The 26833-nt window shown below is 37.4% G+C and overlaps 1 long non-coding RNA gene across 1 annotated transcript; it reads right to left on the bottom strand.

Annotated features, from left to right (window-relative positions):
- Window positions 1-24553, bottom strand: LOC126940495 (uncharacterized). The gene is made up of 3 exons (XR_007720775.1): window positions 24482-24553; window positions 3001-3106; window positions 1-341 (listed from the first exon to the last, which is right to left on the bottom strand). It is a non-coding gene; the product is annotated as an uncharacterized LOC126940495 (long non-coding RNA).
- Between the last annotated feature and the right edge of the window lie 2280 nt (window positions 24554-26833).

The raw sequence follows: 26833 nt of genomic DNA, 5'->3' as shown, positions 1-26833 counted from the left end.
TTGCGTTGAATAACTTCTAAAATTTGACAACATGAGTTGACATCCACGATGCAGACATTCCTTCCTGAGTGTTTCCCTCTCTACACACTTAGGGACTTTTGAGATAAATGTCTACCACTATATGCTTTAAAATACTGTTACATTTCATCAGGAATTCCTTTGGGAAGTACCTCAGACCTGATGTAAATACAGACCTCTAGAGGAACTGGCTTACCTGTATTAAATAACATTTTCTGAAATCTCTGACTTCAGGGAGTATTTGGATCTTGCCTCAAGCACTCTGTTTACCTTCTACTTCCTGTTTTCATTACCAACTTGCCTTTTGTCTGCCAGTCACAAGCCTATAGGGGGAGAAGATTCTGCTTTTAAAATTTTACTTTCCATTTTATTAAGAAAACAGTGAAGAGTGATGTAACAAAAATAATAAAGCAATAAATAATCTTTCATAATTTTATGTAAATTGGATGTGATATTCAAAGTTTCTCAAATTTGAACAATTCTTTTATTTCCTTTTGTAATACAAAATTTATCTGGTTTATATTAAAGAGGATTTTTAACAAATGCCTACCAAATGTGTCTTTTAAAATTCATATTATATTATTAAAGACAATTTTTTTTAGAGCAGTTTTAGATTGACAGCAAAATTTAGGTTGGTTGGAGATTTCCCAAATACCCCTGCTCACACACATATATACTTTTCTCTATTATCAACCTCTGATACCAGAGTGGTATATTTGATACACTTGATGAACCTACTTTGACACATCGTAATTACCCAAAGTCCATAGTTTACATTAGGATTCCCTCTTGTGTTTGTAGTCGCGCATTTGGAAATGTAAAATAATTTACATTCCACACTATAGTATCATACAATGTAGTTTCACCGACCTAAAAATCATCGGTGCTCCACCTCTTTATTCTCTCCTTGCATTTTCTATTTGGCAACCACTGATGTTTTCCCTGTCACATGTCTTTAAAAATTATCTTTAGATAATTTCAACGCAAGCTGTAACTAAGAAATCCGTAGAACACAAATTGTATGACAGCAGCGCTGGTTGACACTTCTGTGCTATTTTTATTGCTTTATAAATAGTTTCTAAAATTCCATGAGTATATGTGCAAAACAGTACCAAATATGTCCAGAAAAAAGACAAAGTATAGTGCCATAATCTGTGAATACTTTAAAGAAGATGGCATTTGCATAAAGGTGTATGGAATTGAAGGTAGTCTAATGCAAAGGACAACACATAAGGTCGGTGGCTGGAGAAATGGTCTGTGTGAGACTAGGATTCTTAGTGAAGCTGGAAGAAAAGAGGATATCAGATAAGCTCCAGGAATAGGAGATTTGTACTGTTGAAGAAAAAGTATATATTTATGACACTTGTTAAAGAAGCATAAGGCAGACTTTGTTCAAGGGGGTTCCTACAATGGGGTTTCACAGTAGGGAAGAGAGAATTGGCTCAACTGTGAATACAGCATGAACAAGTGGAAATGTATAGCCAAGGAACAGAGTGGGAGTGGGGTGGATGGAAAGTTACTAAGAGGAGACAACTGGAATAAGGGAGGAGTCTAGCTAAATTAACCTACCAGGAATTTTGCAGAAGGAAAGCCAGGGTGATTAGACCTCATCTGGGGAAAAATGGAGGATGAGGAACATGATCTATATTGAGGGTGATCCGATATCAAGGGTAGGTAATGATTTGGGGTAAAATAACTCAGCAAGACACTTGCTGAAGCTGAACAATAAAAAGATAAATCTGGAAACTCAAAAGTCAAAGCCTAGTACAGAATAGAGTTTAATGGAGCCTGAGTAGAATTTGGTCAAGAAGAGAGTTTCTATCAGTATTGAGAAAGAATAACAAGAAAGAATTTACTCCTTCAAAATTTAATGGCCTGTCATATACTCAGTCACCATATATATATACACACACACAACACACATATACATATATACACACGCACATATATCCTTAGCATTAGATTCTTTTGAACTAACATAGCTCCTTTGCACATCTAAAAATGTTTTGTCTTTTTTTACATATAATCAGCTTTTCTTTTAAAATACCTTTTTGAAATGTTATTATTTATGAATACAAGACCCTCTAAAGCTTCCAAAATAAAAGCTGTTTCTGAAAATGGTTTGGGATAGATCTTGGGATGCCGTCCTATGTAAAAGAGAACTGTGACACAGATGTGTCAAGAACTAAGGTGAAATCTTCACCCAGAAACAAACTATCCCCACTCCCAGGGTTACAGCCTTTAGGTAGATACTAAGTATCAAATGTCATATTTTAAACTGTCTGACTTTCTGGTCTCTTTTTTTTCTCTGTAGTAATCAACTTATTAGTTTTATAAATAATTTTCAAGAGGCCTAGAATGTATAAACTGAGAAATATCCTTTTGTTTCTTCGGCTTTTTATTTTCAAGAGATTTACAAGAGAGGTGCAAAAATAGTGCAGAGAGTTCCAATATACCCTTCACAGAACTTTTCGTGATGTAAATATGTTACATAACGTTGAATTAAAAACAAATCTAGACTTGGGTCAAGAGAGACTTTATTTGCAAAGGCTACTGCAATATAAAGAATGCTCTGAATAGAAGATCTCCATGTTGCTCAAGAGTTAGGCAAAAGGGTTTTTCTTTTATAGAGAGGAGTAACCAAGGGTAAAAGAAAACAGGTATGGGGAGGTGAATTGAAAGGGTGCCATGACTGGAGAGTACATTAGCAAATGTTTTGTGCTCAAGCCAGTCTATTGTCCAGGAGTGGCCCTTACAGAGGGGCCCTATGCTGGCTCAGCCTGAGAGTAGAACAATGTTCAGCAGTCTTGGGGAAAGAGAAAATCTTTAATAAAGTTTGGTTAACAGACACTTTGTTCTAATTGGTCAGCAAAAACAATTTAGTTAATAATCTGAGGCTGCAAATGAGATTTTGGAGGCTCTGTGTCTGACCTTGTCATAGGTAAACAAAGGGGTCATCTGTGAATGTTACCTAAGTCTTACCAGGAAGGGTGTCATTTTCCAGAAAATGAAAGTGGTGGTGCAATTCTTTATCCATAGCTGTTTTCCAGAATTACAGGGCTCATGTAAATTTCAACATTGTCAGTAACTATAGTATAATGGAAAAAAAAATAGGGTAAATCAATAAAAAAGAGATATTAGTATAAAAATTTAAACGTAAGTTTTAAACACATGACACAGCTAGGCACCTAGTCATGATTTAACCATTATTTTATTTGAATAAGAGTTAAGAAAATAGTAACATGAAAATATAACATGACATAACAATATTCTTATTTTCTGTAGATACTGAGTCAAATTCTAAAACCAGCATTTTGCTAGACAATGGTAATAAAGGTATTAAAACTTCTTTCCTCATTGGCCTGATGGACTACTTTTATCCTAAATGGTAGATTGTGTTTTGACTTATATTTAGAATGAGTATTTAATTGAGTACTCAGCATTCTATTAGAGATGAAAATATTTTTTATTGATTTGCACGCACCATGGCATTTTTCATTCCACAAATGGTAAATGACGTAAAGTTCAATTAAAAGTAAATATTTAATATATCATCACTTTACCCTCCAGCTTCCTTTCCTTAACATGGAAACTTCCCTGAATTTATATAATTGGAACTTCTTAATGTTGCCATGCAAGTGGCACTTAATTAAGGGCAAAAAGGTATGCCCGTTATTTCAATGAAGGAAAATAATCTTACTAGAACTCTGTGTCCTCTGAAAGTAATTGGCAAAAATAAAGATACGATTGACAATTATTAGTAAAGTTGGCATTACACAGAAGAAAAATAATAAATATATTGTGTCTAAAATCTTGGCAGGGCGTGATGACTCGCTCCTGTAATCCCAGCATTTTGGGAGGCTGAGGCGGGCAGATTGCTTAAACTCAGGAGTTTGAGACAAGCCTGGGCCAACATGGTGAAACCCCATCTCTACCAAAAAATACAAAAATTAGGCAGGCGTGGTGGCGTGCACCTGTAGTTCCAGCTATTCAGGAGGCTGAGGCAGGAGAATTGCTTGAACCCGGGAGGTGGAGGCTGCAGGGAGCAAAGATCGTGTCTCTGCACTCCAGTCTGGGTGCAAGAGTAAGACTCCATCTCAAAAACGAACAAACAAACAAGTGAAAAACTTAATTATGCATTGGTTTATCTTATCAAGTATGTAATTTGGACTGTAAAGATTAACAGAAAAACAAAAATGTTTATTTAATTTATATTCATTTTCCCCAAAACAAATATAATTAAAATATATGGAGACTTTTTCTCCTTGTTTAAATCAATGAATAAGTTTTATACAACTTGCTAAAAATAATTTTCAGTTGGGTGTGGTGGCCCGTGCCTGTAATCCGAGCACTTTGAGAGGCTGAGGTGGGTGGATCACTTGAAGTCAGGAGGTCAAAACCAGCCCAAGCAACATGGTGAAATCCCATCTCTACTAAAAATACAAAAATTAGCCAGATGTGGTGGTATGTACCTGTAGTCCCAGCTACTTGGGGACGCTGAGGCAGGAGAATCGCTTGAAACCGGGAGGCAGAGATTGCAGTAAGTGGAGATCATGCCACTGCACTCCAGACTGGGCGACAGAGTGGGACTCCATCTCAAAATAAATAAAGTAAAATAAAATAAAAGTAATTTTGAGCTTGAGGTTTCATCACTTCAATTCCAATGATATTTTACAGATGGGAATTTTTTAGCATTTTCAAATATGAAAGTAATAAAAAAAATTGAGGGAGAAGCACAGAAATGTCAGAGTTTCTGTTTTTCTTAGGTTATTCAGAGAACTTTGATTAAAAGGGAGTTGAATGACTTGATTATGCCTTCTTGTGGGCTAAGATCAAGGCAGATCTCAGCTTTGTGGGACTTGAAGGTTATTTAATTACAGGAGCCCTCTTTAAGAAATAATCCAAAATTAGTTACAAAAGTAAACATTTATTTGGATAGAAGGAAAAAAAAAACACTAACAATTATAAATTTAAATAAGCTGGAAATGATACTGCCCAGGTTCATTCAGGTTTGTTTTGTCCACACCCACAGTAAATCCATCACTGTGACAACACATTTTGCAAGAGAGAAAAGATTTATTCATTAGGGAGCCAAGTGAGGAGGCAGGAAAATAGCTCTTAAATTTGCCCCCCAGAAGATAAGGATTAAGGACAAGGTTATTGGTAGTGGAGAAAAAATGAAGTAATCCGTGATCTACACAAGTGTAGTTGGGGCTCATGGCTTTTCCTAGGGCATATGTTCAGAAAATGGAGGCAGTAGCATGATCTGAGGGTCGTGTTTTGGGCCCTCTGATGTCAAAAAGCCACCTAGTGGGCATTTGCTCAGCCTCAGTTGAAGGGTCTGTATTTGCAACTGGTTTGAACTGGACAGGAGCTGCCTGAAGTTCCTGAAAAATAACTGAAGCAGCTGTTACCATGGTGACTCATAAATGTTATCTATAATGTAGCCAGTGAAGGTTAAGGTACAGCGTTCAGTAGCACGGCCTTCAGCTTTATGGGGAAAAAAAAAAAAAAAAGCAAAAAGCAAGGGACCAAAAGCAAACAGGGCAGTTTGTTTGACAGACGCAATTGGATTAACCCCTCAGTTTCAGAAATACCACACCTGTTAAAATCCAGGAAAGTAACATTCTATATAGTTTTGAATTTTATAAATAGATTTTTATATAAATATAATATATAACATATCCGTAGCTTTCTGATCCATTGCTATAATAATTTTTCTGTTTTCTAGCCATATGCTTACTCCTTGTTCACTCATTTGAAATAAAAATCTTATGGTATATTCTTGAGAGAGAGAAAAATACTTCAGTCTTTCTTGTAGTGTGGTTTATCAAAATTTATTTTTGTATTTAATTGGTAGTTTTAAAAGTATCTTCTGGTTTCATAACATGTAATTAATTGTTAGTGCTCTGCAAATTGGTAAGACTACTATTGGTTTTGTGGAAAACATTTACAAAGTTTCTTTTATATCATCTCCTGGTTCAAGAAACAGCACTGTGCAAAGGCCATGAGACAAAGGTTCACTTTGGTCAAGAAGAGAAAAGGAGTGAGTGTGCCTGGAATATTGAGGGCAAGAGTATTGTGTCGTGGGCCATGAGATTGCAGATGTAGGAGGTCACGTGGGCCTTGCATGCTACCATAGAGTGCTTGTCTCTTACCTGAGCAATGTAAAACTGGTACAAGATTTTTGAGCCAAGTACACTAATACAATTTGTGTGTGTGTATTTTTAGTAGAGACAGGGTTTCACCATGTTGGTCAGGCTGGTCTCAAATTTCTGACCTCAGGTGATCCTCCCACCTTGACCTCCCAAAGTGCTGGGATTACAGGTGTGAACCGCCATGCCCAACTGGGTACACTGATACAATTTAACCTAACAAGAATTTCAGTATTTCTGGCTGCTGTGTTAAAAGGGTCTGAAAAGGGCATGAGTAGACTAGGGAGTCTAAAGGTAAGAAGAAACAAATAATTGCAGCAACAAAAAAGTATTATAAACATTTGAATTAGTTATTTAGGGAACAAAAAGCAGGGATTATCTTAAACACAACAACAAATATGTTTTTACTCACTGAAACCTGTAGCTATTACTAATTTGATACCTGGATCATCCTACACCTTATGGTGACAATGGAAAACACAACACGGTTTCAATATCTGTATAGAAATTTAGAGCCAATTTACCAAAAATTAAAAGTTGGATGATTCTTAAAAGAAAATACTCAGCTTGATTCAGTAAAATTAATATCTGATATTTGAATAAAGAAAGAAATGGTAAATTATTTGCTACAAACTCTAAGGATTTAAAATATTGAAATAAAAATTATCTTCATATTAATTAACATATGTTTATTTTAAAATTGCTCATGTTGCTGAAGTTATTTGTCTGCTCTTACCTATAGATCATGAGACCCTGAGATACAGGACCAAGTTCATCTCATTCCCTCATTCTCAGCTTTCAGTATATCTTCTATTGGCATACAGAAAATGTCTAGTAGATATTTCAAATAAAGAAGGGAGGAATGATTCAGTAATTCAGTCAATCAGAAAGCAAACACCTATTCCAAAATGAAGGTAATAGATCCAACGTGAAGTTGACTAGCATAAACCAAAAATTGACATATTTCCCAAATTTTTCGCCCTTGAACCCAGCTGTGGTATCTATAGAGGTATAGCACTGCTAGAGCAGAAAGGATAATCTAGAAAGAATAATCTCCTTTCTAAGCAGAAAGGAGGCCCACTTAACAATCAAGACTACCAAGTATATTCTAAAAAGTTCATCAAGCAAGTGCTTGATAATAAAATGGTTCCAGTAAGCTGAGATAGTTCGTTTAATAATAACCGTGATCCCTTGATCATCCTACACCTTATGGTGACAATGGAAAACATCTGTAGATTTACAGATGTTGCACTAATAAAGTATTCCACTGGGAAGCAAAAAAGAAAGACAAAATAAGTGTCTATCCCTATTCCTGAGTGATTTTAGGTAATAAAAATTTTAAGCGTTGGCTCTAGATTTAGATTGTACTCTACATGAATCCTGCCCTTGCCACTGACAAACAACTTACTAATTGGTCTAAGTATTTTAGAAGAAATAAAATCAATCAGAGAAACGTTTTCTTAGATATAGTAGGCTTCTGAAGAATTAGGAATATTCTCAGTGAATATTTTTGTATTCCTCTTTTATTAGTCATCCTTGAAATGAAAAATTTTGAAGAAAACTCGTTCAGAAAACAACAGACCATATAGGAAACTTTTCTCCAAAAACCCTTAATAGGCTTTCTACTCAGTTTTTGTTTGCATAAATAAGTGCATAACAATTAAACATATAATCTTTTTTATCATCAATGCAATATTGCTTATCTGGTTATTCAAAGAGCCTTCCTAATTTTACAGCAGGTATGTACTAAATGAATGCTTACGAGTCAGATCTATTTATCATCACAAGGGCAGCTTTTATCACAGTAGTTTTGATGATGCATTTTTGCAGGATGACATTACAATGGTGTCCCACTAATGATTTATTAGAATGCTACATCATGGTATTGATAGAGAATAGAAATAAACCAAAGAATGACTTGGTCATTAATAATATTAAAACTATACATTATGTATGGAGCTTGTCCTCATTTTTAGAAATGGAGGCATCCATTTATGCCACCTGTTTAAATAATGTGTCATCCATGGAAAATAAGTTAAACCATGTTTAAGAAGACCAGCAACACTTTATGCTTTACTTTCCATGAATATATAGTATATAGCAATATAAATTAAACAGGAGAAAAACTGTATGTAATTCTTCACCCACATCAAGTGATGATAGTATAAAAGGAGACAGATAATATACTATTATTAAAATAATTATTGATGTTCTGTATCTATGAACGCTGAAGTCCTTTATATTAAAGGAATAATTTGCAGAGAAGTTGTGATTTTCCAGGAAAAACACATGGCATTGTATTTAGATTATTTTTTGCAATTTGGAAATGGTTTCTTTCTGTAGTAAATTACTCAGAAAGTAATGAAGCATCTGCTTATTGGATAACATAAATTTTTAGTCTGTTAAAGTAAAAATTAGAATCCAATATGACAAATAGAAATGTTGCTGTAGATATAATGTCCTTTCCTTGCAAAGTATTTTTAACCAAAGATAAAATTCTCATAATTACAATCCTGAAGTCTACATGAAAATCTTCTTGTAGCCTAATAGATGGACTTACCAAATCATTTTGCCTTTTGTTAATGGAAATTTGGTCTTGTGGCTAATTTGAGGCCAGTAAAATTTAATTAGAAATGATATGTGTAACTTTCATGACATGTACACATTAAAGGAAAACCACTTGGATAAATGTGGGAAAAATTAACAGACATTTCACGAAGACAGTACTTATTTATGCTATTATTGCAATTGTATGCCTTTTTTTTACCATGTTTTCTAATCACTTTCTGCCAAAACCGAGGAAATGGATTGATTATTTTTAATATCACGTGTCCAAAAAACTATTATTTCTCATTATTCTAGTAATTCCGTTTTAGATTTTACTTTGGATTTTCTATGAACAAAATTACATCATTAGAAATTAACACTATTTTTTCGTCTTATATCTTTTCTAAAAAATTAACCTAGTAAACCTGCATGATCTCCTTATATCTTTTATTTTTTGACTTACTTCAGCACAGGCTAGAATATTCATTTAGAAACTGGGATGCTAGAAATAGATCTTATTAAAAAAATTCATTTGTAGCTTTTTTTTTTTTTTTTTTGAGATGAAGTTTCGCTCTTGTCATCCAGGCTGTAGTACAGTGACGCGATCTTGGATCACTGTACTTCCACTTCCTGGGTTCAAGCGATTCTCCTGCCTCAGACTCCCGAGTAACTGGGATTACAGGCGCCTGCCACCACGCCCAGCTAATTTTTTTGCATTTTTGGTAGAGACGGGGTTTTGCCATGTTGGCCAGGCTGGTCTCGAACTCCTGACCTTGTGATCCACCCGCCTCGGTCTCCCAACACTTATAGCTTTTGGGGATCAGCAGGTGATGCCCCAAAGAGTGGAAATTTAACATACTTAGAGAGGCCTTATAAGCTCCTCAGAATAAAGGTCCTTCTACCCTTGTCTTGTGTCATGGGAGTTTCTTGTACTGATTATTTCTTCATTCAAATATTAAGTCTAGTACCCATTTAGTTATTTTTCCTGATTTCCTCCTTCCACCCTCCACCCTCTTTAGGTCTTTGAGGAATTACCCATTGTCTTCCACAATGGTTGTACTAATTTACACTCTAACCACAGTGGATAAGTGTTCCTTTTCCTCTTTTCTTTTCTTACTTGTCTTTGGGAGTGGCTCTGGACCTTGTGAGGGCTGCTTCTTTGTCCCTCTTTGGAGATGGCTTGTGCTTCCTTGGTTAAGTCACCAAAGGTGTATTGGTTTTGGTTATTAATCACTTGCTAGATTTCTTTAGTTTTTTCTTTTTTATAACAACAACAAAAAAAGCCAAACATCAGAAATATTTTTTCTTTATCCTAGCTGAAATCTGATGAAAAAAGATTTTTAAAATATATATATATATTTTTTAATGAACTCTGTGGTCAATAGTTAGCTAAATTGCAAACTATTTGATATCTCAAATATATATAAATATAAATTAAAACATATATATATATATATATATATATATATAATGTCTTTGTGCTTTTTCTCTTTTGAATCCTATTTGAATCCTATTTCCCCCATAGGAATTTTTTTCAGGTGACTGAAACCCTTTATTAAAAATTATGTTTTGTTCTCTGAAGGTATGCTTTCTTTCTTGTTAGCTTTTGCTGAGAAAAATTTCAAATTTCATTGACCTTTTGGGGAAGCTTATGGTCTTCCCAAACTGGCTCCTCTAGGAAGTCCTTTCTTCCATTTACTTCTTTTTCTTTTATTTTCAATCTTTATCCAGTTTTATTAATCATTGATACGTTCCCCTTCAAGTCCATACTTTTTCCATTTGGCAGTCAGTGGACAAAAAATTACTAAAAGAAAGCATCAGAGTTCTGGCTGTCACATAAAGAGAACTAAGAGAGAGACTTCTAGTCACTGAGACCCCTTGAACCACGCAGCCAAGGCACTACAGACACCCCATGTCCAGAATTAGTTCCTTCCGGTGGGTTCTTAGTCTCGCTGACTTCAAGAATGAAGCTGCGGACACTCACGGTGAGTATTAGAGTTCTTAAAGATTCCAGAGTTTGTTCCTTCAGATGTTCAGATGTGTCCAAAGTTTCTTCCTTCCATTGGGTTCGTGGTCTCACTGACTTCAGGAATGAAGCTGCAGACCTTCACAGTGAGTGTTACAGCTCTTAAATATGGTATGTCCAGAGTTTGTTCCTTCAGATGTTCAGACCTGTCTGGAGTTTCTTCCTTCCGGTGGGTTTGTGGTCTTGCTGACTTCAGGAGTGAAGCCACAGACCCTCGTGGTGAGTGATACACCTGGTAAAGGTAGTGCAGACCCAAACACTGAGCAGCAGCAAGATTTATTGTGAAGAGCAAAAGAACAAAGCTTACACAGGGTGGAAGGGGACCCCAACAGGTTGCGGCTGCTGGCTCCAGTGGCCAGCTTTAATTCCCTTATTTGGCCCCACCCACATCTGGTTGATTGGTCCATTTTACAGAGCACTGATTGGTGTGTTTACAAACCTTTAGCTAGACACAGAGTGCTGATTGGTGCGTTTTTACAGAGTGCTGATTGGTGCATTTACAATCCTCTAGCTGGACAAAAAATTCTCCAAGTCCTCACTCTATCCAGGAAGTCCAGCTGGCTTCACCTCTCACCCCCACTTTGGGATCATCTGTCTTTCTTATGGAACCCCAAAAGTCATGGGTGGGTTCTACTTAGGTCTGAAGTTCTGCTTTCTTTTACATTACATTCCCCAATCTCTCCAGCTTTTGGCGGGTACCAAGAATTATTTTCAACTGTAGGAAAGCAATTGACCTTTGTGTATGTACTAACTAATCGGTTATTGGCAAGGGTGCAATGTTAAAGGGAATTAATAGTTGCTGCAATGAATGGCTATTACTACAGGAAACAAACACTTGTTTTCTATCCTCCTCATTTGTTTGCAAGTTTAAATAAGAAAATCTTGAGATTTCTGACCGGTCAAATAGAAACTGATGGTAAATGGCAACTTGGAATAAGTAAAATTGTTGGCTAGGTTTGTCTGTGAGGATCTGGGAGCTGGGGCCACGATGTGATCATGAGTGTAGTTTGGACACATGGAGACTGTGAGAGCACTCACCACTGAGGAATACAACTTCTGGGGGAGATGAGCTAATCACAGAGTGGGCCAGGCGGTGCTGGGTCATCCAGTAGCCTCAGGGAATGTCCTTGCAGAGAGGTGCACTATGAGAGCATTAAACAGCTCAACCCCATGGTGTTTCCCTCTCTGCCTTTTGCCTTGGTTCTAAGGTACCTAAGATTCAGTGTAGGAATGGGATCTTTGATTTCTGGAGATCCAAGTGCTCTGGCTTCTGGCTGTGTCTGCCTTTTAGATGTGTCAGTGTTGGCCCGAGGAAGCTGCAAATGTTTTTTCAGTCCTATTAGATAGCAGGCTCCACCCTGAACTCAGTGGTCCAGTTGGAAAAGGCAGACGAAATTGCAAGCTATCTGTTAATATTAGACCAAAATTGGTCTCCTTATAAAATTAAGTGGTGAATTCCTGTTTGTTTCTTTGGCATTCATTTTTAACCTTTCTTTGTTTTATGTCTAATTGACATACCTAATTGCTTGAGAAAGCTTAAATTTTCTGTCTGGGTTTTAGATGTAAATATGCTATTTTTTTTTTCTCTAAAACTTAATAAGGGCTTAGCCATGTGGGACAGATAATGTTTATTTGTTGCATTTACAGTGGCACCATTTTTATCTAACTGCGCTTTTAAACTAGTGAGTTTTATCTGCCTTATGGAAAAAGTATAAGATGAAAGCTACAAAATATTTGTCCATATTTTTATGTATGTTGTCTATATATCATCAAATCAACTTAAAAATAAATGAACTCTCATAAATTAATAAATCCAGATTCTTTTAAAGTTTACATGACTTTAGTAATTTTTGCTAAATAAAATTGAGATTGGGGACAGGCGCCCTGGCTCACTCCTGTAATCCCAGCATTTTGGGAGACTGAGGAGGGCAGATCACCTGAGGTCAGGAGTTCGAGACCAGCCTGGCCAACATGGTGAAACCCCATCTCTACTAAAAATACAAAAATTAGCCGATGTGGTGGCAGGTGCCTGTAATCCTAGCTACCCAGGGGGCTGAGGGAGGAGAAGCACTTGAACCCGGGAGGCAGATGTTGCAGTGAGCCAGTGTTGCACGATTGCACTCCAGCCTGAATGACAGAGCAAGATTCCGTCTCGAAATAACAACAATAATAATGATAACAGTAATAATAATAATAGTTTAAATATATGCAATTAAAACTACTCAAAATAAGGAAACCAATTCTGTACACAAAGTATACCTCCAAAAAGCAACATATGTTTTTGGTGAGAAAGATTATTAAAAAGGCATAGGGCTGCTGCTTTTGCTAAGGGAAAAGTAATTTTGTCTTGCTTTATGGTTGTTTCAAATTGAAGAAATAGATAAAAATAATAGATAAAATTAAATGTATTTAGAAAGTTGGGGAAAGAAATAGAATAAAATATTTAAGGGAGTATAAAAGGTTTACAGAATTCTTGTGTATTCAAAACTGACTGATATTGGATGGCTTTGTTTATAGTTTTATGTAAGTTAACTTTATTGTTAATATTACACGGGTATAAAACTAACATTTGGTTTTCTCTTTTAAACAACATTTTATATAATAATAAATAATGAAAAAGTTCACTTTTGTAGTAAACTACAAAATAAAAAGAAGGAAGAGAGAGAAACAGATTCTGTGTGTCTCATGCTATCTTTATTAGACTTTTTGATTATTTGAGAAACTGAGCCTCTTTTCTACGAAAGAGTAAATGTTTTTACTTGTCGAAATTTTTTAAATATCACCTTGACTAAATGAACGACATTTATTTTGAGGGACCTGTGATCGTATTTTCGTCAAGAATTTTAACTCTTTCTTATTTTCGTCATGTTTTAAACTTTTAACATATTTGACAGACCTCAAAATCAAATTTTAAAATCAAAATTAAGTTTTCTTGAGATCAAATAAATTTTTGGACACTATGGAAAAGCCCTTAGAAATCTTAGACATAAATATTATTTTTGATATGTTAAAACTATATGGGAAGCAGCCAGGCACAGTGACTCACACCTGTAATCCTGGTACTTTGGGAGGCCGAGGTGGGTGGACCACTTGAGGTCAGGAGTTCAAGACCAGCCTGGCCAATATGGTGAAATCCCACTTCTACTAAAAATACAAAAAAATAAAAAATAAAAAAAAATTGCTGGATGTGGTGGCATATGCCTATAATACCAGCTACTCAGGAGGCTGAGGCAGAAGTACAGCTGGAACCCAGGAGGTGGAGGTTGCAGGGAGCCAAGATCGTGCCACTTGCACTCTAGCCTGTGCAACAGCATAAGACTCTGTCAAAAAAAACAAAAAAACAAAAAAAACCCAGAAACACTACATAGGAAGCATTGCCAAATTATATTTTAAAACGTTTAATCTTCTTTGAGTTATATATGTGTGAATATGTTACCAATATGTGTTCCAAAATTTTAGGAGATTCCTAAAATTTGATATATCTTGATAATGTTATTAGTCATAAATATTACTATTAATATTGTAGGCCATTGAAAACTCCATGGCCATTTTAAGTCTTCTTATCAGCAGCAATTTTCTTTATTCTGATGCTTCTTCTAGGAAAGCAACTATAATCCTAAAATATTGTGTCTTCAAGGAGGTTCATGCAAAGGATAAAAAGACCCTGACAGGTCCTCTGTAATATTATAGACTTGTGGATTACTCAATTGGACTGGGTAAGAATTTTTAAAACTCTAATGACCAAAAAAAAAAAAAAAAAATTTGGACTGATAAAATTGCTAACTGAGCAAGAAGAAGAATGAGAATTAACTACTTTTGTCTGAACTGATGAAGAACTGGAAGAATTTTTATGACTTTTTTTGTCTGAAACATTACTGAAAAAGTTAAAACGATTTTTCTTATTTTTAACTTATTTATATCTTTGCAGCAATTTGGCAAAGTATGCTTCTGTGAGCACAATCAAAACATTTATCTTTCTCTCTAACTGATACCAGAGTCAGAAACTATTTGTATTACTATTTCATAGCAATACAGTTATTTGCATAAGTCATAAGAATCCATTCTATTTTGATTGTAACAGTACACAATTGGAGACAATGGTTATTTTATCAATTCTTTGAATGGAATGTCATGTTTTCAGATATTACCAGACAGCTTTAAGAAATTGAGGATAACTTTATAAAACCAATAGACTGGCTGGTCATGGGGGCTCACGCTTGTAGTCCCAGCACTTTGGGAGTCCGAGGTGGGTAGATCACGAGGTCAGGAGATCGAGACCATCCTGAGTAACACAGTGAAACCCCCATCTCCACTAAAAATACAAACAAAACAAAACAAAACAAAAAAAACTTAGCCGGGCATGGTGGCAGGCGCCTGTAGTTCCAGCTACGCGGGAGGCTGAGATGGAATGGCATGAACCAGGAAGGTGAAGCTTGCAGTGAGCCAAGATGGCGCCACTGAACTCCAACCTAAGCCACAGAGCAAGACTCCATCTCAAAATAATAATAATAATAATAATAAATAAATAAAGCCAATAGACGTTGAATAAGACTGACCTGATACCTTGTCTCCATGATTTCCTTTCAAAGTTGCTGTCCTTGTGGTAAGTAAAAAATATCACTTTCTGACAGGCCCAGTTATGCCAAGGTATTTTGGAGACCTCAAACAGTGACAAATTCGCCCAATTCACGCAGGTATTACAGATACAGTCTGCGGGAAAGTCAGATCCTTGGTTTGGCTCCTACATTTCCAAAGGTTTTTTGAGAATCTAATATCGGATTCTTTATGAAAGGTTTTCAGCAAAGCCAGTTGAAAAAAGAGCCTATGTGATAAATCACTATTCTTATTGCATGTTATGGAAATTATTAGGTCACATTAATAGGAATAAATTTATTTTACAAGTACATTGGAAGTACTATGTTTATCTTGGTAAACATGGTGGGGCTAGGAGAGTAAATAATGTTTCAGAAGAAAAACTTAGTACACCTGTTATTAGATACTAGCATGTTCATTGTTTGTAAATTTTTGTTATTTGCCTATAATTTAGACTGAATTCTGAATTCCTTCCTGATTGCAAGTCTCCAAACTAATGTTTCCAATTTTTTCTTCCATTATTCTGACTTAGACTAACTGAAATTGAAAATGCCTTTTTCCTAAGACCTTACAAACTGAATCAGTCAACTTGGCTTTGAGGAAACATCACCACAAGAGCCTATATTTGGAAAAACTTTGTACATGCAAAGTGCAAAGCAAAAAAATCTGTAAAATTCCCACTTGTAATTTCAATTGACTGTTCTCCAAGACTCTAAAGAAACTACAGAGATTAACCATTATTTTTTGCATAAGTCATAAGAATCCATTCTAATAAGAAATGCTCCTTATTAAACATTTGTTCACTTGCATCATATATAGAGGCCTGACTTTGAGAACCAGTCTTCAGCACCATCTCCTGAAATGAGGCATAACTGTTTAATTGGACAGACGTATTTCCAGACATGGGAGACTGTTTTAATGAGACTATTTGTTACTCAGCTACTAATTTTTCTCTTTACAGCTAACTCAGCTTTTCATGTATGAGACTTCTAGGGAAATTTCATACAAGATAATGTTGGAACTCAGAGAGTGATACCCCAAAGACTGGTAGTTTGACATGTTGAGAGGTCTTTGAAGCTGCCTCAGAATCAAGGACCCTTTGTCCTTTGCTTAGCCTCATTCCCAATCCCAGGCCCAAGTGGAGGGAGGTATTCTCTGGATTTTCTTTCTCTAAGAAAGCTTCTTTTGGGAAAAAAAAAAGATGCAATTGCCTTGAGACATTCTCTCTAGAGAACTCATCAAATAATTAGAAAAGATCAACTACCAGAGAAGAGAAGAGACTAGTAGTCACCATAGCACTCAGGTGAAATATTCTTGCACTATTCTGAGGGTAGCTCTAAGAGAGTACCTAAGAAACTCTGTCTTCATAGCAAGATGACCACTGTTCCTTGGAACCATTGTCTCAGCTCTGGGCTTACTCATTCGTCCCATTTTCCCCTTCCTTATGAAGAAGGTGTTTAAGCCTCAACCATCTGATTCCTCTTTTAGTTCATATTTTGTATGATACTTGTACACACATGTGCACATAGTAGTCATAAATTTGTTATGGGTTTGCCTTTTTAGATGACTTTCGCCTTAGGGGTGTCAGTTGTGACTCTTCACAATCGGGAGGAAAGGGATAGCCTGTTTTCAGTTCCCATACAGGTAATGACAATTTTGGAGTATAACCAATGAAGTGAATGGAAGAAGTAGGAGGATGAGAGTATTGTTATCCAGATGGCCAAAGAACTGAGAAGCCTCAGGAGTCTAGGTAGAAACTTAAATCACAAACTATGTTGATAGGGTTAGTGATTGAAAAGTGACAATAACACAGAAATTACAGGCTTCATATAGAATAAAAAGTAATGGTCCCGGAGATACACTACTTCAACTAGGAATAATAGAGTGTAGAATATTATATCATAAAATTCAAACCTGAAGTTTTTAGACAGAAAAGAGAGACAATAATCTGGAAACACTATTGAAGATGAAAAAGGACACTTACCCCATTCCCAGTATGTATGGATGTATATGAGAAAACATATACATCCAATCCTGGGAAGGCTACCAGAAGTAGCATCTTGAGGAAAACTAATATTTCAGTTAAAACAAGAAAGTACATTAAAAAGATGTTTCAAATTAAAAGATAATTCACTTATTACCAACTCTAAATTCCAGAAGGCACAGTGAAAAGATTTCAAAGGTTGATTGGGGGTGAAAAATAGGTTAGAAGAAGGATAAATCGTAACCACATGATCAGTAAAGTTTGAGTGATGAGAGTGCTTGTTTGATTGTGATCATTGACAAATAGAAGTTAGTAACAATAACATCAATAGTGTCTGGGCTATGTAAGAAATTTGAAAGAGTAGTTATCTTACCACCTATTAGTGTTTGGGGCCCCCATTTGCCCCCATCTGGGGCCCCAATTTAGTGTTTGGGGCCCCCTTAGTGATCAATGCATGAAGAAAGGATAGGGTCTCAGTTTGGGGTCACAAATGAATTCCTGAAATGCATGTTGGTTCCCAAAGAGGAGGAAAACCAATTACAGAAAGTTTATTTTACCAGAGATTTGGAATTTAATACAGATATGTGAGCTACTTTAAACCACCTGTGAACTACTATCAGTAATAATAAGATGCATTTTAATTACTCCTTTGATATACATTATTATTTTTTCCTAAACATTTTTTTCAGGCAGTAAATTATTGATATTTTAGTTCAGATTTTCTAAAAAACAGAACCTGATGAAAAACCTGCCTGTTAAAAGTCTATTGGCGCATACAATCCCACATAAACAGGAAAACATAGTCAAAAGAGAAGTATACATTTTTTTTGAACAAATGGTACATTTGTTTTTTGTTTTGTTTTGTTTGATTTTATAATGAACATTATTGACTGCTTCATCTCATAGGCCATTTTCATAGATGTCAAATGAGCTTACTGAAACTCAGAACAGACTATCACAGAGCTTTTCTTCTGCTATCAGGGTCAGTTTCTTCATGAGACCATTGTACTAACACTAGTGTTGATAAAGAGAATGGTTGATAGTCACAGGGTGAGTCAAACGGTCCACTAGGTTCACATCACCATTCTCTGCAGTAGATAATTTATGAAAGCATTAAAGTAAGGCAAAAAGACTCACATACTTTCTTCTTGTTTCCATAGGTTCTATCCACATGACTCTCCCTCTGATCCCCTTGACATTGGATCTTCTACTGTTAGTCCTTTCAAACTCATGAACCAACGGCAAGTCATTTTCCCCCCATACAAGAGGAATTGCATATGCCATGTCAGACCATATTGCTCTTTTATAAAAACTGAATGGCAATTATGCTACTTGCAACTCTATTCCCTGGAAAGAATCACCTTTATAATATTTATTTAGGTTCACTCTAGAATCGACAATACTGTGGCAGTTCTGTAGTGTCATCTAATGCTAGTTAATTACCCCAAACAGTTTGCGTTACTGAAACCCCAGGGATTTGGCCTACATCCTGCTGTTCACCACAGAGAAAGCCAATCACTGAAACAACAGTGTGTTGTCAAAAAAGAAGGCTTTAATCAGTTGCTATAGCCAAGGAGATGAAAGATCATTCTCAAATTCATTTTTCTGACAAAATTGGGGATTTATAGAGCAGGGGAGAAGTGTCATCACATGTGGGAAACCAGAAACTAGGGAGGGGTAAGGAAGAGAATTTGGTCAACAAGAAGCACATGGTCTCTTAGGAAAATAGAAATTATGGAGGGATAAGGAAGTAACCATGACATCGGAAGTCTTATTGTTTGCATGTGGTGATTTGGTGAATTTCAGGATTTTTTTGCTACCTTTTAAGAGGCCTGAGGATTATTTTCTGAGGAAGGAACTCAGATAAGACAAATATAAGTTTTAAGCTTTAAGACAAGAAGGGTCAATTTCTATACTTGTGTTTAAAAAAACATATGGAACTATTTGGTTGGTTTCAGTCTCCCTTTTTATTTATCAATTCTTCAGTCATAAGGAGCATGGTAGCCAGTCTTTCTGACTCCTTCATGCTGAGGAGAAGCATTGTGGGATAATTATGAGGACTAAGATGATGAATAACACACGTAGCCCAAATGTTAAAATACCAAATAATGTGGAGTAGGCCTCCAGGAAATTCAAGAAAATAATTCTTAAAACCATGTTTCCTTTATGATTTTTTATCTAGAACCTATGGCTGGGCTTTGGAGATTAACTTAAGGCCCTCTGAAGATTTATGAGACTATGACTGCTTCACCTGGAGGGATTCCAGAGGGATTAGTTTTACCCAAGTGTGATGGATCCAAGGCTTAACCCTGACCAACTGGACAGATGAGTAGGTAGTCAGTGGCATCTCAAAAGGGCCGGCCCGTTGTGGTTGCAGCTGATCTCCAGCTTGGTGGGATTTCCCAGTCCTCACCTGGACTTGGTCTTCAGTTTCAAAGAATGGAGAGAAAACTGAAGCCTCTTGGAAGCAAACTCAGACCAGTTCGCATATTTTCTATTGGTTTATATGTAACCTAGCTTCTGTTTGAAGGGAGGAAACATCCTGCATTGTCAGGGAGCTCAGAGGTCAGAGAAACAAGGGTCTCCTTGTACAGGGGTCTCCTGTACAATATTTCAATATTTCACAGGGGGATAAGAGCCAGTGTAATTCTGTGAGCTAATCTTATTCTCAGTAGGGAAAAGAACAACACCTTTCCCCAAGTAGGATTTATCTCTTGGCAAATTTTAGAGAGAGACCTCTTTAACGTCCTGTTTATTCTTTTAGTCTTTCCAGAAGATTGGGGTCTCCACGATGAATGCAGTTTCTAATCAGTACTTAGTAGCTATGATTCCTGGGTTACCTGGGCCACAAAAACAACTTTCTTGTTACTTTGAAGCGTTTGTGGGAGTCTTTATTGAGGAGCTATTTCCTTCATTAGAACGTTCATAACTTTGGTAGCATTGTCAGTCTTGGTGGGGTAAGCCTCAATCAAGTCTGTAAATTTATCAACAAACACCAACAAATATCAAAATTTTCCAGGGTTCTGAGGCATTATAGTGAAATCCAATGGCCAGTCTTCTCTAGGGTATGTTCCTTTCCACAGAGTTTCTTGCCTAAAGGTGGCTTTTATGCCTTCTGGAGGCTTTGGATTATTTTTCAGGTAAGTAGAACAACGTTGGACTACAGTTTGTATTGTTTGTTGCAAGTGAGGCCCAACAGGGGCTGTTGTCCAGCATAAGGCTGTGTCCAGCATACGTTGGCTGTGTCCAGCATAAGTTGCCTCCTGTCCATAATGAGTGCTTTGACAAATTTTCTCAAGGATTGGTCTAATCAAAGTTTGTGGAAGGAGAATTTTTCCTTCGTTACTTTTAAGGTATTTATGTCTGGCATGTTTAGAAAACCCCCATTCCTCAGCTCTTTTACCATCAACCTCCAAATATTTGGGATGATAGGTTTCCAAACAAAGTATAGCAACAAGAGCCAGCTAGGTAGTGGGCCCCTTGACCATCTTTTTCACCTCTAGGTCAGCCTTAGTGCTTCCTTATGCAACATTGGTGCCTGCCCTCTGGTGTCCTTGGCACTGAATAATTACTATTTCTTTTGGCATGTTTACTGCACCTCATGAATTTGAGGGTCCTGCTTTATTTCTTTGGTATTTGAAGTGAGGAGGCCCCATTCTTTCCAAACTTCCCATAAACCTGGGCTTATTTAGACTCAGTGTAAACCTTTATTTGCTTTCCCTTACCCAGATGAACAGCTCTAGTTAGATCAATGAGCTCAGCCTTTTGAAAATGTCCCAGAGGGCAGGGCATGCACCTCATTTACCTGCTCGTTAATAACTACAGCATACCCAGCCTTTCTGACTCCTTGTTTGATGAAACTGCTTCTATCAGTGAAGAATTTGTCAGGTTCCATCAATGACAAATCTGTGAGGCCTGGTCTGCTGGAATAAACTTGATCAATTTTATAAATCCAATAATGAACAGGAGACTGGAGTTTCCCTGGTAGCAGGCAGGATTCAGAAAAGAACCAGCCTTAAAAGTTACATTTGGGTTATCTAGAAGCATGGCTAGGTACTCTCCCAGTCAGCCTGCTGTCAACCAATAGCCCCGCTTCTGCTCAAGTAAAGGTAACGCATAACGAACAATGTGCACTGTCATTGCTGTCATTTACTGCCCCAGGATGAACTTTTCAGTTTACTGTAATATATCACAGTTGGCAGCCACCACCATGAGGCAGGTAGGCTAGCCATTAGTTACCATATCAAGCTCTTTTAAAAAGTAGGCCACAGGACATTTCATGGTCCCAAGGCCTTGAGTTTGTACTCCAAGTCTAATTCCCTGTCTTTCTGGAACAAATAAATCAAAAGCTTTGCATAGGTTAGGGAGATACAGGGCAGGGACTGTCATCATTTTCCCTTTTATGATTAAAACTCTTTTTGACACTTCTCACTCCAAGAACGGGGCTTCTTATCTACTCCTTTTAAAGCCTCATGGAGAGTTTTTGCTGTTAACCCAAAGTTAGAGATCCAAATTCAACAAAACCAGCCATCCTTAAAATGTCTTTTATTTATTTATTTATTTATTTATTTATTTATTTATTTATTTTGAGATGGATTCTCGCTCTGTCGCCCAGGCTGGAGTGCAGTGGCGCAATCTCGGCTCACTGCAACCTCCGCCTCCCAGGTTCAAGCAATTCTCCTGCCTCAGCCTCGGGAGTAGTTAGGATTACAGGCATGCACTATCATGCCCAGCTAATTTTTTGTATTTTTAGAAGAGACAGGGTTTCACCATGCTGGCCAGGCAGGTCTCAAACTCCTGACCTTGTGATACATCCATCTTGGCTTCCCAAAGTGCTGGGATTACAGGCATGAGCCACTGGGCCCAGCCTAATTTTCTATTGTACATTATAGAAGCTGAAAAAAATATTTTTGACACGATTCCCTGGACACTCCAGTGATTATCATAGATTCTCTTCCAAGTTTAGTCAGTTTAATAGTTAAAACTGAGTAGGTTTCTCTGGTGTCAATAAAAAAAAATCAACCAACTTATCAACCACTTTAACAGCTACCCTAGGCTCTTGGTGGGTGAAATTGATCATGGATTGGAATGTCCAAGTGGTTGAAGGAGCCTTAAGCTCATGACATTCCAGGTTATAGTCATTGAACCCAGCCACTTACACTGGCCACCCCTTCTATTCAGTTTGGGACCATCTTTTTTTCCAGTGTCTCCCTTTTGTGCAGTATACACATTGTTTTTTGTTTTTTCTTTTTTCCTAAAAGGGGTCTTTCTAAGATTTTATCCCTTTGCCCTTTCTGAGAAGGCCCTTCTAGACTCAGCTAAGGCTACTCCAAGGAACTTAGCCTGCAGTTTCATCTCCTGCAATTTTCATTTTTTTGTTCCTTAGTCTGCTTTCAATCCAGAAAGACCTTGTATGCCACCTTAACTAATTGAGGTATTGGCAATGTTCCGATGCCCTTTAATTTTTGCAATTAGGTTGAATATCAGGAGTACTCTGCCCAAAAAAAGTCATATTAATTAACTTGTAATTCTCAGGACAATATGGATCTATATCCATATATTTTTGATAAGTCTCCAAAATTCTTTCTAAAATGCTGATGTGTTCTCATTCATTCTTTGTCTAATTTTCTGCACCTTGTTTAAACTTTTGGTTTTGGGGACTCCTTTTTTGAGCCCCACAAGAATATGCTAAAATAATTTTGGATCTTACCTTTATTCTCATTGTTCAGATTCCCGTTTGGATTGTGGAAGGGCACTACCATATTGGAACTGGTCGTCACCTGTTTATTAGGATCTTCTGCCTGCAAATGGTCAGCCTCCTCCTAAGTATTTTCCAACACTACATAACACTCTTCAGATATCAACAAGATGTTAAGGAGGCTCTGAACATTGGCCCATATAGGGTGACGAGTAGTGAATATAGACTCAAAATGATCAGTTTTATGTTTTGGGTCATCCTTAGAAGCTGGATCATTCTGCTTCCAATTATGTAATTCGGAGATGATGAATGGGCTGTATACTCGCATCGTTCCAGCAGACTGTCCTTCTTCAGTTATACCCCTAATATGGACCTACCTTAGAGGAAATTTCCCTGCATAGGGGATTAGTGGACCTCAGCCAAATTGTGTCCCTGATAGTGACAAGAGGGCGAGACCATTTCTCTAGAGTTCTTGGATGTCTTTTTGGTGAAAGGAGAGAAAGAGGAATAGAAAGACTCAACAGAACTAGGGTAGGAGCCCCAGGTTCATAAGGGAGAGGACTAGCAAGAATCAGAAATGGGTTTTTCAGAGGTGCGGGTATCTCAGAGGTTGGAGCTACTGGAGAAGCTGAAGCCAACCTCCGGACAGCTGGCAGGGAGTGCTGAAGTGGCAGGACTGGGGTTTCAGAAGTTATGTAGTAGACCAGGCTTCCTCAACTAGGGACAGTTATCTTAAGCTGGTAATATGGGAACCTTAGGGAAAAGCACAGACTCACCACCCTTCTTAAATGCCTTCATCCATTGCATCCAAATTTTACACTTAACGTAATCAAGTTTGCTCTGATAAAGGAGCATAAAAGATTGGACTTAAGGAATTCCACTCCACATTTCCATTTGATAGCAAAATGAATCTATTATATTGTAAGATAGTGTTATATTGTAAAGGTCAAGAAAGTGGCCAAATTTTTTCAGCTTCTAAAGAATATTGGTGCCAAACAGTATTGTAAAAGATTTTCATTTCCCTTTGTTCCATTGGCTCACAACTATATTCCAGCCAATTTTGAAGAATTCACATGCAAGGGGGCCAAATTCTGGGATGGAATTCTGATTTTCCATAACTATATTAACTTCTCTCTCTCTCGCTCTCTCTCTGTCTCTTTCTCTTTCTTCTCTCTTTCTCTCCCTCTGCAGTAGTTAGATTGTATTTGAGTAACTGGAACGTATTACCAAACTACATTCTAACTACTCAAATACATTATCAAAATACATTGTAACTAGTCAAATACAATCTAAGTACTGCTGTGGTAACTAACAGGCCCCAGGAATGTCAAACCTGAAATAGTCTGGGTGCTTTATCCCTCTTTCAGTCATTTGGGCTTGTATTAGTCCCTTCTCATGCTGCTAATAAAGGCATACGCGAGACTGGTAACTTATTAAGGAAAGAGGTTTAATTGACTCACAGTTTAGCATGGCTAGGAGGCATCAGGAAACTTGTAATCATGGCAAAATTGGAAGGAAACACATTCTTCTTCCTATGGTGGCAGCAAGGAGAAGAAGGGGAACTGAGTGAAGTGGTAAGCCCCTTATAAAACCTTCACTACCATGATTCAGTTACCTCCCACCAAATCCCTACCAAGACACATGGGGTTTATGGGAACTATAATTCAAGATGAGATTCGGGTGGGGACACAGCCAAACCATATCATTCCACCCCTGGCTTCTCCCAAATCTCATGTCTCCACATTTCAAAACACAAATCACGACTTTACGACAGTCCACCAAAGTCTCAGCTCAGTCCACCATTAACCCAAAAGTCCAAGCCCAAAGTTTCACCTGAGACAAGGCAAGTCCCTTTCCACCTACGAGCATGTAAAATCGAAAGCAAGTTAGTTACTTCCCACATACAATGGGGCTACAAACATTGGGTAAATACACCCACTCCAAAAGGGGGAAATTGGCCAAAACGAAGGGACTACAGGCCCCACACAAGTTTGAAATCCAGTGGGGCACTCAAATCTTAAAGCTACAGAATGATCTCCTTTGACTCCATGTCTCACATCCAAGTTATGCTGATACAAGAGGTATATTCTCATGGCCTTGGGCAGCTCTGCCTCTGTGGCTTTACAGGGTACAGGACTTATTCAACCTGAAGATGGAAATTCCTTTGGAATTCCCCAAATTGGGCAGAGCATAACACATTGTCTGGCACCCTCAAAAGACACTCACCCGTACAGACACAGATGTCAGATTTCAAAGGCTGCTCTTCCTAGGGAATTAGGAACATAGCTGGCATCGGCAGCAGCAAGACCAACTAGAGAAAGACTAAAACCAACCTTTGACCAAAAAAGGGGTCAGATAGCTGCTTAGGAAGTCTTCTGAAACTACTGACCACCAGCATTTGGGCCACAAGCAGTGTGTTCCCAGTCAGGGAACCAAAATCTGCTACCAAAATACTATAGGTATTGTCCAGATCCTGCTGTATACCACACAGAATGTCAATCATTGGAATAACAAGTACTGCCAAGGAAGGAGCCTTTAAGTGGACACTGCAGCCGAGGAGACAGGAGACCAAACTCAAATTCGTCTCCCTCAGCAACTAAAACTGGCATTTTATATAGCAGGGAATAAATGTAACTATGTGTGGGAAAACAGGATTTAGGGTGTGGTAATGAAGACGATTTGGTCACCAAGAATCAGGTAGTCAGGTAGGAAAACAGAAATTTGAGAGGAGCAAGGACTCATGAGGTCTGGAATCTCGTTGTCTGGATGCGGTGATTTGGTGAGTCTCAGTTCTTTTCTGCTTTGTGAGAGGCCCAAGGATTATCTCCTGAGGAAGGAACTCAGATAAGATGAATGTAAGTTTCATGTTTTAAGACCAGAAAGGTCAATTTCTATATTCCCCCTACCTCCAAAAAATCTGTCTATGGACTATTGAATTGGTTTCATTTATAAGTTATGCTCACTTTATTTTCTTTTCCAGGTTGTCATAGAAAATCACCTGTGGGGCCTTCAACCTGAGTTAATAAAACAGTACCAATGTAACAGGTAGAGGTGATGGGAGAATCTAGGCCATTTATTCATACAATTTATGTATGCCTTCTGGACCAGCTCAGGATGATGCCAAACACACAAAGCCTGACTTCATGTCTCATGATCAGATGACTTCTATCTCATGGATGATTTCATAGTCACGAGATGTCATAAAATACTATGAAACTATTTTTCACATGGAATGTAGTTCTCTGCTGTAGAAGTCATAGCGTCATTCAAGAATCATTGGGTTCTACACACATCTCTGGTTTGAACTTTCTAAAAAAAAAACACAGAGCATTTTTATCTAGTAGAGGCATCTTTAAAAAATTTATATGTGGTGTCCTATAGCAAATATGGCAAAACCACTTTTATTCTATTCTAGACATGTTGTAAATCCTACTTTTCAGACCCCACATGATAAATGGGTCACAGAACTCTTTTCAAGTATCATTAGTGCTGCTTCTAAAATTCAGAGCAACCTTTCATCACTTGTGCTTCCTTTTGAGTGGCAGGAAGTATGAACACGTATGTTTATTGCAGCACTATTCACAATAGCAAAAACCTGGAATCAACCCAAATGTCCCTCAGTGACAGACTGGATTAAGAAAATATGGCACATATACACCATGGAATACTATGCAGCCATAAAAAAGGATGAGTTTGTGTCCTTTGTAGGGACATGGATGCAGTTGGGAACCATCATTCTCAGCAAACTATCACAAGAACAGAAAACCAAACACCGCATGTTCTCATTCATAGGTGGGAATTGAACAATGAGC

This window comes from Macaca thibetana, chromosome 17 (assembly GCF_024542745.1).
Source record: "Macaca thibetana thibetana isolate TM-01 chromosome 17, ASM2454274v1, whole genome shotgun sequence".
In the NCBI taxonomy this organism is placed as follows: Eukaryota; Metazoa; Chordata; class Mammalia; order Primates; family Cercopithecidae; genus Macaca; species Macaca thibetana.
The sequence above is the reverse complement of the archived record's forward strand: the minus strand, read 5'-3'. Positions and strand labels throughout refer to the sequence as shown.